The 12,958-nt window shown below is 41.5% G+C and overlaps 1 protein-coding gene across 1 annotated transcript in view; it reads right to left on the bottom strand.

Annotated features, from left to right (window-relative positions):
- LOC120948513 (uncharacterized) overlaps positions 1-12,958 on the bottom strand; it is a 61,435-nt gene that overhangs the window by 32,611 nt on the left and 15,866 nt on the right. The gene's annotated exons all lie outside the window — the stretch shown is intronic.

Below are 12,958 nucleotides of genomic sequence, written 5' to 3'. Positions count from 1 at the left end.
GGGCAAACACCGACGGTACCACCATACATTTGCTGCAGGTATGGAAGTCGTAAATCCTTCTCAGGAGGAGTTTACCGGTGTCGTACTGGGGCGGACACCTAACAAAAAAGAAAAGCTCAAGATCATCTCAAGATGATAAGCACTGTAAGCATGTCGGGAAATTTAGCCCACCCGTTTCCACACACGCCCGTCGAGTGGAAAAGAGTGTTTTTGAAAAGTTTGTTTTTACTCGTTTTTTTTGTTGTTGTTCCCTCTCTATCTTTTAATGAATTTGTTATTAAGCTGACAAATGAGGTGGAAAATGGAAGTTTACTGGGGGAGAGCTGCCGTTTATGGAAGGTTCTGATTTATGATTAGACCGGAAGCAGATGGAGCTAACAAAAAAGGAACCTTTTTACTCGAATGTAACCGTCAACATGATTATAATAATCATCATTATTTCATTCGTTAGAATGGATAGTGAGTGAGAGTGAGAATAAAGAGTGATTGCAGGGTAAACATGTGGTTATTTACAACAAAATAAACTTAGAAAATTTCTTAAACCAATGACTACAGAGCACACAGTTTGAAAAACCAAAAATCGTTTTAACTTTGCAATGCTTCAGTAGCGATATCAATATTATTTACAGAGTTCCAAATTCAAATTTCCTGCTGCACTTTCATGTTTCTTCTCTTCATTACCTACAAAACATTGAGCAAGATGTTATTTCCTTGTCTTAATAGAATTAATTCCAAGAAGGAAAGAAGGAAGGAAAGCTTTCACCTGTACAGGAGGTGTAGTTTTTCTAGTATGCTGCCCAGAAATGCTCTTAACCCTATCATTGCTTGTTTTTCAACTGATAGCAAGAACGTACATTGTTGTCGCTGTAGTGCAGAACATAGTTTGTAAGAGTAGTCTTGCTGTTTTCCAATAATAAACGAAGTAGAAACCAAGCTAGAACAAACAGTAGAAGCTTCAGTAAAATTTCTTTCTTTGAAAAGAAGACAATGGTTCTTCGTTGGAGTGAAATAAAGCTCAATAATTCATTCATTATAATCAGACCAGAAATAACCGAAAATTCCTTACAAAAAGGCCATTATTTTGAGAAAAATTATGAATTGAATAAAATAAAAAATGTTAGATGCAACATTCGTCCAATATTTAGAGTTGAATAAATATTGGAACATGCTGAGATGCTAAAGCAAATAATAAATGTTGTACCTTGTTTGTGCTTCGCTACACAGCTTACGAAACGACTGGAACGTCCGCATAAGTTCCTTGGAATTTCTATTCCAGAAAATGCTCTTCCCAGAAAATAGACCCCACCATCCCGGTATGGTTGACCGCTTCCACGAGCAGATACGCAGAACGCTTCCCCATGGATTGCTGCGAAACGTCAACAAATCATGATAAACACGTTACTGCTTTCTAATTATCGATGATGATTTATTTATCGCAACGAACCATTAAATTGATTATGCTCCATCAACGAGCAGCAGCAGCAGCACAACGATCATTTGGATGTTGCGCGCGGTCCTCGACCGTCCGCTCGCCAATCGTCCCCATTTTGACAAATGACAAGCTGTCCAGTTTGTCTTACGGGTGTTAATTTCAGTATCAGAGATAACAGGACGGACCGTTGCGCTTGCTTAGGAGGGAATGATGCAGCGATGTACACAAGTGCGCCGTGCGATTCTGCGACGGGGGTGCACGAAGATGATGCCAATGTTTGATGCGATGTGATGCTCAATGTGCGGACAAGTCTTCCAGGAAAACGATGTGGACAGATGCAGAACTGGAGTGAGAAATAATTCACGAAGTTACTGCGTTATGTTGGCGCCGGTTCTAGCTTGTGTGCAGTGCTTGCTGCAATATCGGCCGCAGTATCAAACCGATTGAGTGGCACCGATTAGGATGAGTCATTACGTTTGGATTAAATTAATTAAATTTCCATCCATAATTTACTGGTCGGATGCATGCCGGCCCGGTGTGGTTAGGTGGTCGCGTTAAGGATGGTTTTGAAGGTGGAAGCGAAATCAACAGTGAAATAGCAGGAGTTAATTATGCATCGTAGCGGTTAAGGGTTGTTGGGGCGTATTAACATGGCTGAAAACGGTTCTCTTTCATCGCCATGTAACGAGGCATAGGGACGTTAGACATAGTGCCAACTCTTAAATTAATTCTAAACTCTTTGTAAAAGTGGTGCCTTAAACAGTATTGTGAATTCACTCCTCTCGCTCTTTGAGTTCAATATAATATAGAAACATGCTAACTTTATAAATAACTGATGGCTTTGGTAAATAACCGTCATTTGATTCTCATATTATTACATTCACAATTGACAGAAACAAATGGTGGTTCGATTTCCACCCGACTAGTCGAACATTCCATAATGCAGTTTGAAAAATGCATACATTGTATGGGTATGTTGCACTTCCCTTTTGACGGTTAACTTGAGACCAAAGAAAGAAAAAACCTTCATCGGAAGCTACTTATTTATGTTCCACACATGTAAAATGCAGAATACGCCCCAGCACACTGCAGTCACGAATGCGCGGTAAAATATTGTCATGAAATTGGAATGTTAAACATGGTCTTCACATTCTATGGCTTACAATTTGCGATGCCCCTTGCGCGCCCGCCTCGCCATACTCCTAGCTCCGGCACCATTTGTCTTCTATTGTTGCAGTCGAATTCATGCGAAACGAAAAGAAAACGATTCCTTTCCTTGCGGAGAAAGTTTTATCCTTTTCCCTTGCAACCCTACAACCCCTCCACGCTAGTCAAACTTGCTTCGGGGGGCCGTTCGGAGATGTGTTCCAGCAGGAAGGAAGCATTCTGCACTGCACTGCCTTTTGATGGGATGGGTTCATTTTTTTTTGTTTGATTGCCCTACACTGGCACTGCTGTTCCGCTGTACCCGGTAAGGCACTTTATGGCTTTATTTGAACATTAATGAGCCTCCGTTCGCCCGGGTGCAAGTGAATGAATGGGAACCGAGGCGTTCCTCGGTGCTTCGCGGCCTTTGCAACCAGACCCGAATCGAACAATGCAACCATCAACTGGGAGGGGTGCTGGGTGTTGCCAGAAGGATGGTAGCAGGATTGGCTAATGATTTGCAATTTGGGAAGATAATTTTGGAATGTTTCCTCGGGACAAATACTATAACGAGAAGTGCCGACATCCAGCGGAGAAGTTGTGCACTGCATCTCGTGCTGTAATTCGGGCGAGTTGATGTTCCAGAAGATGAAGCCTTTTAAGCATCGCCCCCGTTCGCTGCTAGTCGAATGTGGTGCAGTCTTATTAGATCTCATAATTGGCAAACACGTGCTATCAAGCTGCTCCTTTGAAAAAGGGAAATTGTTTACCGACTGAAGCGAAAACTGTATAGATGAGTTGGTTTAGACCACTGTTTGATGAAGTTTATGATTGTTAAACGGGGAAAATTAAGTTGTATGGTTTTGGGATATTACAATAATATCATAAAAGCCAAACCTATTTAACAATATCTTCAGAATACAGGGAAAACCTTTTGAGGTTTATTGTGTTTCCTTTCCAGGCCGTACGAGCCGTTCAACGCTGACCACGTACGGTGTATGCGTGTGAAAAGGTGTCCAGCCGCCCCATCGTACACAACTTTCTCCATTCTCCAAGGCACACCATCATCAGGCCACCACCCAAAAGCGAACTTTTATTAATCGAAAACCGTTTATTTATGCTATCCGTGTACCGTGTCACACACCGTGCGCCGATATGCATACAGGTGTGCCGGAAGCGGCATCATTGGCACAAAACCCATACTACGACTCGTGCCGGCACGGCTACGCTCCATTGCACCGCGTGCGTGTCTGCGGGTAGTGGAGTTGGCCATTTTCCTAGGATAATCCGTGGAATTAATCCGCACGGACCGAATTCGGCTGTGGTTGACGTAAACGCGCGAAAAACAGTCCCAACGCGATAATGGTCGGCCAGCATGTCCACACCGAGTGTTGTGTTGCTGTTTTGGTGGTGGTTGTTGTTGTTGCTGTTGTTTGCATGCGAACGTGGGATTAGCCAGCTTAAGGCTGATTGTGCTGTGGCTTAACGGACACGGGCATCGTGTAATGAGTGCGTGTTTTTTTTTTAAATTTATTTATGTATTAAATCTGGCGAATATGTTTCAATTTCATATTGCTCTTTAATGGTATATTGGTTTAATTTGGCATTTAAATTTAAGTGACCTTTTCTAAAGGTACGTTTTTATTATTCAAGGTTGGGTATTTTAGTACCACTTAAGTCTTAAAATCCTTGCTCATTTCAAATTTTACTTCTATTTATTGCAATTCAATGTCAAATACTTTTATCTTGAAGCGAGGTTGAGCAATCTGCTGCTACGTATTATATTAGTTCTTGCATTTTACATATTAATTAATTTCAATTTCAATCATTTTAAAGGACTAATTGTTCTTATAATCAATTTAATTACTTGTATATTTTGGCAAAGGCAAGCTTATCAGTTTTATTTTGCTGTAGGGCTCTTTTGTTAACAGTTTTATTATTTTTAGTCACTGTTTCGTTAAAGCTCGGTTTGGCAGTTTTATATTTATTTTTTCAAATGTAATGTTTTACTTTTACATGACTTGTATTAACGATTGATTTTGTTACTGAAAGTTCACTTCTATATGTTTTTTTTATTAACTACTAAATAGGATAATCCGTGGAATTAATCCGCACGGACCGAATTCGGCTGTGGTTGACGTAAACGCGCGAAAAACAGTCCCAACGCGATAATGGTCGGCCAGCATGTCCACACCGAGTGTTGTGTTGCTGTTTTGGTGGTGGTTGTTGTTGTTGCTGTTGTTTGCATGCGAACGTGGGATTAGCCAGCTTAAGGCTGATTGTGCTGTGGCTTAACGGACACGGGCATCGTGTAATGAGTGCGTGTTTTTTTTTTAAATTTATTTATGTATTAAATCTGGCGAATATGTTTCAATTTCATATTGCTCTTTAATGGTATATTGGTTTAATTTGGCATTTAAATTTAAGTGACCTTTTCTAAAGGTACGTTTTTATTATTCAAGGTTGGGTATTTTAGTACCACTTAAGTCTTAAAATCCTTGCTCATTTCAAATTTTACTTCTATTTATTGCAATTCAATGTCAAATACTTTTATCTTGAAGCGAGGTTGAGCAATCTGCTGCTACGTATTATATTAGTTCTTGCATTTTACATATTAATTAATTTCAATTTCAATCATTTTAAAGGACTAATTGTTCTTATAATCAATTTAATTACTTGTATATTTTGGCAAAGGCAAGCTTATCAGTTTTATTTTGCTGTAGGGCTCTTTTGTTAACAGTTTTATTATTTTTAGTCACTGTTTCGTTAAAGCTCGGTTTGGCAGTTTTATATTTATTTTTTCAAATGTAATGTTTTACTTTTACATGACTTGTATTAACGATTGATTTTGTTACTGAAAGTTCACTTCTATATGTTTTTTTTATTAACTACTAAATAAATACTAAATAAATAATAAAACTAAATAAATATTACAATTCCAAGAAGTACTGAATTCCATTAAAAGCTGCCGATTAGTTCTGAATGTTTGATGAAGTAAAATGGTTCACTCGAGCCGAAAACTGCACGAACTGCACGGTTGCACACGTATGGCCAAAGATCAAAACACGCGAAATACTAGCATACAATTTACAACAGCAACATTCTGTTGCAAATGCTTTCCAGTTGCGCGTAAACTATGTTTCCACCTGCGGTAATGTAATTGAGTTTTACATCATGCTCCCGCGCTTTCGTGCAGTTTTCGCCAGAATCTGCCTCAAAGGTTCTTCGTAGTTTTTTCTCCTCTTTTCAACTTGTTTCAACCGAACATTCATCGACGAATCAGTAAAAAGGTGTGTGTGTGTGTGCTTGTGTGCGCGCTCTGTGTCTTGCACTTGGGGAGGGCAACAACGAAGCACCTTTTTCTCGGTGGATGCTGCGGATGCGTCTTTTTCATCGCCAGATCGGATCAGATACCCGCGGGTACGTGAATAGTATTTCAATTTTTAACCGCACATGTACACCCACACACACATACACACACTTTTCACACTCCCTTGGGGAGGTGGGCAATGCGGTGTGGCATTGTGTGCAACAATCGATATTCCTTTTTAAGCGGTTCGGTTCGGTCGGAACGATTGGAAGAACTCTCATTCGAGGCGAGCTTAGAGCATGGGGGAGAAAAGCAATCGTTACAGGGTATGAGCTTTTCCACACACACACACAACCATTCACGCCCTTCTAAACAAAACAAAAAAGTGTAAAGAATGCCGGTGGGAACCCAACCATCAGGTACGCAACATTGGAAGCACTCTTCATGCTCTGATCATGCTCTTGTCGGACGTTTTTACGATTCGGTTAGCTTTGCCTTGCAGCAGCACCGTATCGGCAAGAACATTCGAACCGAAAATGGGTTGGAAAAACATATTGGCAACCCGGGTGCTGGTGCAGCTGGGGCACCGGCAGGTACGCGGGCGCTTTTCATCGATAGTGTTGCCCACCGTTGCCGTAGTTTATTGTACCGCAAAGATCCGTTCGACGATAGCACACGGGGCGGGAAGATGCATTATGCACTGGAACTAATTTAGTGGTGCACAGTGCCTTTGAATGATGGTGCCTACTGGGGTGCCGGGAGGAGCATTATTTGGAAAGGGAGGACTGCGTGGGTTGGCCGTCTCGTAGATTGTGCGAAGCAGTGTTTTGTGCATGGCGTGAGCGAAGGTGTGAAGTAAATAAAACATCATGCTGGTGGCAGATTTACGGAGCCAACAGCTTGAACTTGTTATGTTTTGTGCTTCAAGCTGTTGCTGCAGTTGAGATAAAAGAAAGCGTAGGACAACCTAACTCCTAGTAGAATCATTTGTTTTTGGCGCTACTTATACAAAAGTCATTTTTTGATGAATTTTTAAGCTTACAAAACTCAATGCAAAATGATTTTACAGTCTGTTATTATAAAATATATGGAACACAGCATGTATTGCATGCAATGATCGGTCTTGGTCACTGTTATAGGACCTGCATTTGACATATTTTGGACATTTTTTAAAGTAAAATTTTACATATTTGAAATAAAACCAACGATGCTGAATTGGTAGGAATCACCATACAAATGTATGCAATACATTAAAGCCCAAAACATCATGCCAATTGCAATCATTCTAAACAAAACATTATATAAAATGTCTGTTTCATCTATGAAGCTCACATATGCTCTACCTTTCGAACCCTCGTATTCACTCGCACTCCCAAATCAATCGTTGCTTCTAACTCTTCCCTTACATAACAATGCGCATCTTGCATCGACGACGACACTATCACCATACACCCAGAGGGCAGCGCGCTCTCGTAAGACATTCAAATGAAATGGAAATTTCGCTCATCGTTTCATAAACATTTCGGCATCACTTTCACTGTCGCCTGACCATCGGTCTCGGCTTTGGTCAACCGGATCGACATCGAACCCTCCCGAGGTCACCCCCTAGCATACCATCGAACCACGCACAGCCGCACAAAACTCGATCGAAATGTTCGAAAATCGAAGTGAGACAGACGTAGCGAACATAACTTTGAAAGAAGGCAAGGAAAAAAAAATGAACGCACGCAACACATTCATGTTTTCCTCGCTAGAAGCGCTGGTTGCAGAAATTGCCAAAAACGGACCGGAGCTGCAGGAGCGCGGGAGCAATGTTCCCGGGAGGTGGAATCGGCGAACGAACGCGGGCGCTCACACACACACAACAGCATCTTTCATCGGGAGACCCATGCCACGGTTCACGGTTCCACTGGCGGGCGATGCTGCGTCACCTCAAACCGGTTCCCGCCACCTTCGCCCGTTTCGGTGAGAAACTTTCTCGATTTTGATAACGCGCCCGCGACGAAAGTGAGAGTTTTCACCTGGGCCCACCGAACCCTTTCACTCCCTTTTGGTCGGCTCCCATTTCGATCACCGGCGGGATGTCTACAATTTTGGGCTCCGCGAGATGATCGGTCAAGGAGCGGAGATGCAAACGAATCTGCTTGAGGTAACCGACCGATGAAACGGTGAACGATGCATTTCGTCTACGGTCAGCATCAGGTTCTAAGATTGCGAAAAGACGTATTATGTGTGTGTGTGTTCATTCTTTCAACAGCTTTCGACTGAAATTGCACACTTTCAAATGGAACTCGATTGGAGTCCTGAAAAACAACGCTGTACTGTCAGGGTAATACCATTGTGAATAAAAAAACAGAATTGCGAGAAATTGACAAAAATGTCAACTCCCAACTCCAAAATCACAACTGCTACTGACTGAGGTATTGGAAAACTTTTTTCATTTCCAATTGCACAGCACAGCGAAGGTTTCGGGTCTGCAGTACACTCGAAGGTATAACGGATCACTCTCCAAGGAATATGCACCAATTCGTTTACGACCTAGTTTTTCGACTCTTTGCAATGTCCTTGACTCTGTCCGTACAAATTTAGAAACAAAGCATACGTACGTACAAAGATGTCAAGTAGTTTTCGTAGTACAGCGTACTCTGGAGTCACTGTGAGTAATTGATTGGTGACATCCAAGTGGTGCCGTAGTACCTTTGGAGTTTGCTTAAATCATCAATGTATTCTTTAAAGCTTTAGCATTTAGATATGTTGATGTTGTTTTGAAGTTATACCTTTACATGTTAATGTAGTATAAGTAAGAAATAAGATGAATCGTAATAATAAAAAAAACAGGACATCATTATTATTTAAAAAAAATCTCTTGCAGGTAAGGTTTAGTTCAATGTATAACAATGAATGCAGCAATTAAAGTGCAACAATCACTTGTACAAACACTATGGAAGGATAATAAGAACACATATAATTAGTTCAAACATAAAATAGTCCTACGCAAAGAAGTTAAATATTTACAAAATAACACATTCCATGACCGGCATGCTATTCATATTTAACCCGATTTATTTGTTGCCTCTTGTTTTCCCATCTCTTTGTTCTTAGTAAAATTAAGAATATTCTTAACTTTCTGAACACGCCTTAACTTATCGTTGAGCCTTTTGCTGTTTCGAATTTCTTCAATCACGCATGTAAGTCGAAGCATTCTTTAAAAAGACCAAGATTGCATTGTTTTAATGTTTTCCCCAGTTTTCATCTTTCCATCAGCAAAATTGTGCCTTATTCGTACGCCTTTTTCCCACCCCAACAATGTGTTCTTTGCCCTTCCAGACAAACGATTTGTTTTTTTTTTTGTATCCCCATGTCTCCCATAATCTAGTCCGCTAATCATCGATTAATCAGCCTAATTCGACCGGATGGACGGAATTGTAGCTCGCACCGGTATGCTTTACGACCCCGACCGATTCACGAAATTTGTACGCTTCGTTACAAAGGTCGGACTTTTTCACTTCACCATTTCCCGTTTTGGCAACATTTCACAGAACATTTTGGGGGGAGCTGGGAGACTGGGCTTACCGGTTTTTGTTGCCTTTTTTTGTTGCTTCGTTTAATCGTTCAAGTCTTTTTTTGCGCTGCTTTTCTTCAAACAAAGATTTTTCTAGCTTTCGACCGTACCGGAATGGGACGTGAGTGATCGAGGAAGGAAATGGAAACAAATCTTTTCATCGTTATACACAAGCGTGGAGTGTTGCTGTTGTTGCTTCCTTCAATAAAAAAGAAACCGTCCATCTTCGCGTGAAACGTCTTTATCGTCAGCTCACTCCGCTCCCTTCGTCAAAGCCAAAAGAAATTGGATGAAAATCCACTGCAATCGACTGTGAAGGATTCCGCTCGAACGGAACCGAGAAGCTATGGGGGAAGGGCAGCGCCGGCAGCGTCGGGAGCGAGTCCCCAAGGAAAACTTGTAGTCGAAAAATCGGTAGCAAAGTTTAGCTATTAAAGGATGCCCGGAGGAGTTGGGCAATTTGTCCAAGTCCGGCGGATCGCTGTTCTCTATGTTAAACAGCCAAACGAACGCGCACACACACACACACACGGGGGCGGGCGCCGGCCATAACGAGTTTGTTCGAAGTACTGCAACGAAACCACTTCATTATTACGCACTTTGGGTGTTTTTCCTGTTTCTTGCATCTTTTTTTTTTTTTTTGCTTGTTTCCGGGTCACTTCATCCGGGGATGGATGGGTTAGAATGGAACAGCTTTTTCGAAACCCACTAATTGGACGTCATCATTCGCCTGCTTGTCGGGGAGTTTTGTATTGTGTGAGCTGGCAGATCTTTAAGCTACAGTTTGAGCAGTTAATGTAAGGAGTTTGATTGGATTGTTACGGTTATGGGTTGGACGATGCGCATGATAAGAGAAATGTCCCACAAAATGTGTTTAAGAAAGTAATCAACAACCTCCCTGGAAAGGATGTGGCACAACGATTCGTAATAAGATAGGCACTACACATATGGAAGCCAATTAACTTAAACTGTAAGAGTTTCTCCTCTCAGGTGCTCTTTAAATCCTAGAAGCATATCCAGAGAAACTGAACCATTATCGATCAGGGAACTAGAAGATGCTGAACCTACATAGGTCCTGGAACTCTCATTAATATTTTATACAATTCTAAAACAGTAGCAGGATCTAACTCAGCCCAGAAACGAGTTGCAAACCTGTTCCAGTTCAGATACACTAATGCGCATTACTCCGTGATTTTGCAACATATTGACGAATAGTAATATATATTTTTGAATTAATGGATTGCTTTTTGCATACATAAAGCGAGTTTTTTTTATTCCTCGCAAGAGCAGCCTAGTTAGTCATATCACTTAAATAAAGTGGTTTCTTAAGGCCGGGGTACATTGTCCGTACTCGCTAGTGTAATTTCAATTTTCACTAGCGCATCTGGCGGCAGCTGACCAAAGCATTTTGCCAAACAATTTGGAGCCGCTTTAGAAAATATATTATTTTTTCAGGTTTTTTTTTATTAAACTGGACTGGAAAAGCTTTGAAATTGATAGATAAACATGTTGTGCAAGTATTTCAGCCATTCTAGCATAAAAAACGGTGAAAAAACTACTTGAATTTTAGATCCGACACGATCATTTCCTCGATGACCTAAAAAAAAGCTTCCACCAGCCGCCGCCAGATGCGCTAGTGTACATGGAAATTACACTAGCGTGAACGGATAATGTACCCCGGCCTTTAAATAGTAAAATGTGCGATATTCAACATTTTTGTTGGTAAAATCTTGCATGAAAAAGGAATCGTAAACTAGCTCAAAGCACTAATTTCAACATATGCGATCGCCAATATCAATCCAGCCACAGCAAAACAGAACAATTTCCACCCCCACACACACACGTCGCTTACACTGTCATTTAAGAGCGATTGCTTTTGCTTGAAACCCATACCCCTTCCTATAGCCCATATGTTTGTCGACATAAATAGTGGCTCCGGTGGCCAGCTTCCCGAATTACAGCCCGGCCGCTTGACGTCGCTGACCATCGAGTACGGAAAATTCGGTCAAATTTTTGCATAAATACTGCGCACTCTATATTCGCATTCGCATCATTTGCATACGCTGAACGTTACGGCCTGCCACGTTGGCAGACATCGCGAAAATGGATCGACGGTGGCAAAATTGCGCAACAACCGCGCACATGGCAGACGCAGCGTGTTTCAGTGTGTTTCGAAGGGCTCCATCGGTTGACATTTGGCCCTTAGCGATGCACCGGCGCTGTGCCGTTTCGCAGCGCGTACGATGGAAAGTTGACCTGCGTGCGCGTTTGCACGCAAAATGACACTTTATTACACCACAAGACAGATCATTAATTTTGGACGTACGAGTGGTTCGATACGCGTTCGATGCACACCACTCCATTGGCTGACGTCGTTTCATAATGGGGTAGAATGGGGTGGAGTACGATTAAGAGAGAACTTGTGTAAAGGGTTTGGTCGCCGGACGGTGAGCGGAGGTGTTCTGTTGCTTTGCATTCGACCAACTGCCCCAGAAAGATAAACGCTGTAGGTCAGCTCTTGGGGCTTGTTGCTGGACCAAACTATAGATTATATACGAAAATGATTATTACATGTTTTGTATCGAGACTCACATACATACTTGGGGCAGTTTTAGAACAGTTTATAGCTTCACACAAAGCTTTTGGTTTGGGCAGTATGTCAGTATGTTTGGTAGTATCATTCACAGTACACCTCCATTTTGATGCAGCACTAGATGGATAAAGCTTCGAAAACGTTGCACGAAAATGATGATTTTCTTTGTTATGCAAATTCAATCACAACATACTGGCCAGATTTTGCAACCTGACACGCTCATCTATTTGCAACACAATATTTTCACAAACATTCCACTCCAGTGCTCGCTGCCGGGGTATCTATTTTCACTGAATGTTGTCCACGGGTTTTTCATTTTGACTCTCCACCCATACAGAATACAGATCGGGACCGGGTCGGGTAGGGAGTTAAATTAGGTTCGGTGGAATTTTGCGTCGGATTGCGGTCCCGGCACTGCGGATGCATCGACTGCGGATGCGGAACAATCGGTGCTGGCGGGCTTGGCTGTTACGCATTTTGCGTTTGAAGTATGTTGATGCAGTGCCGATTCGTGTTGCACTGTGCGGTGACAGTGGAGAGTTGTTTTGCGTTGTTTTTACTTGATCACACACAGTGAGCTGTTTTTCTTTCCGGGCATTTTGTTTAGGGTCAACATTTCAGAAGTAATGCATGTCACATTCGATTTGAAATGTGTTTCAGCGCATTAAAACACTACTTTTGACGGAACACATCGAATGCATCGAATGTATCGAATGCAATGAAGCAACTGGGACGTATTAAACATTAAAAGCTCATACTCTCATTCATTTAAAATAATCTATGACATTCCAATGAAACTGGGAATCGATCGGCATATTTAAATAAAATCATGACATAAAGGAAATTTAAAAAATGAGTTTAAATTGTAGGAGAATTTATTCTGAACAATTCACAATATTCTTATCAAATGATTGG

Source organism: Anopheles coluzzii, chromosome 2, assembly GCF_943734685.1.
Source record: "Anopheles coluzzii chromosome 2, AcolN3, whole genome shotgun sequence".
Taxonomy (NCBI): Eukaryota; Metazoa; Arthropoda; class Insecta; order Diptera; family Culicidae; genus Anopheles; species Anopheles coluzzii.
The sequence above is the reverse complement of the archived record's forward strand: the minus strand, read 5'-3'. Positions and strand labels throughout refer to the sequence as shown.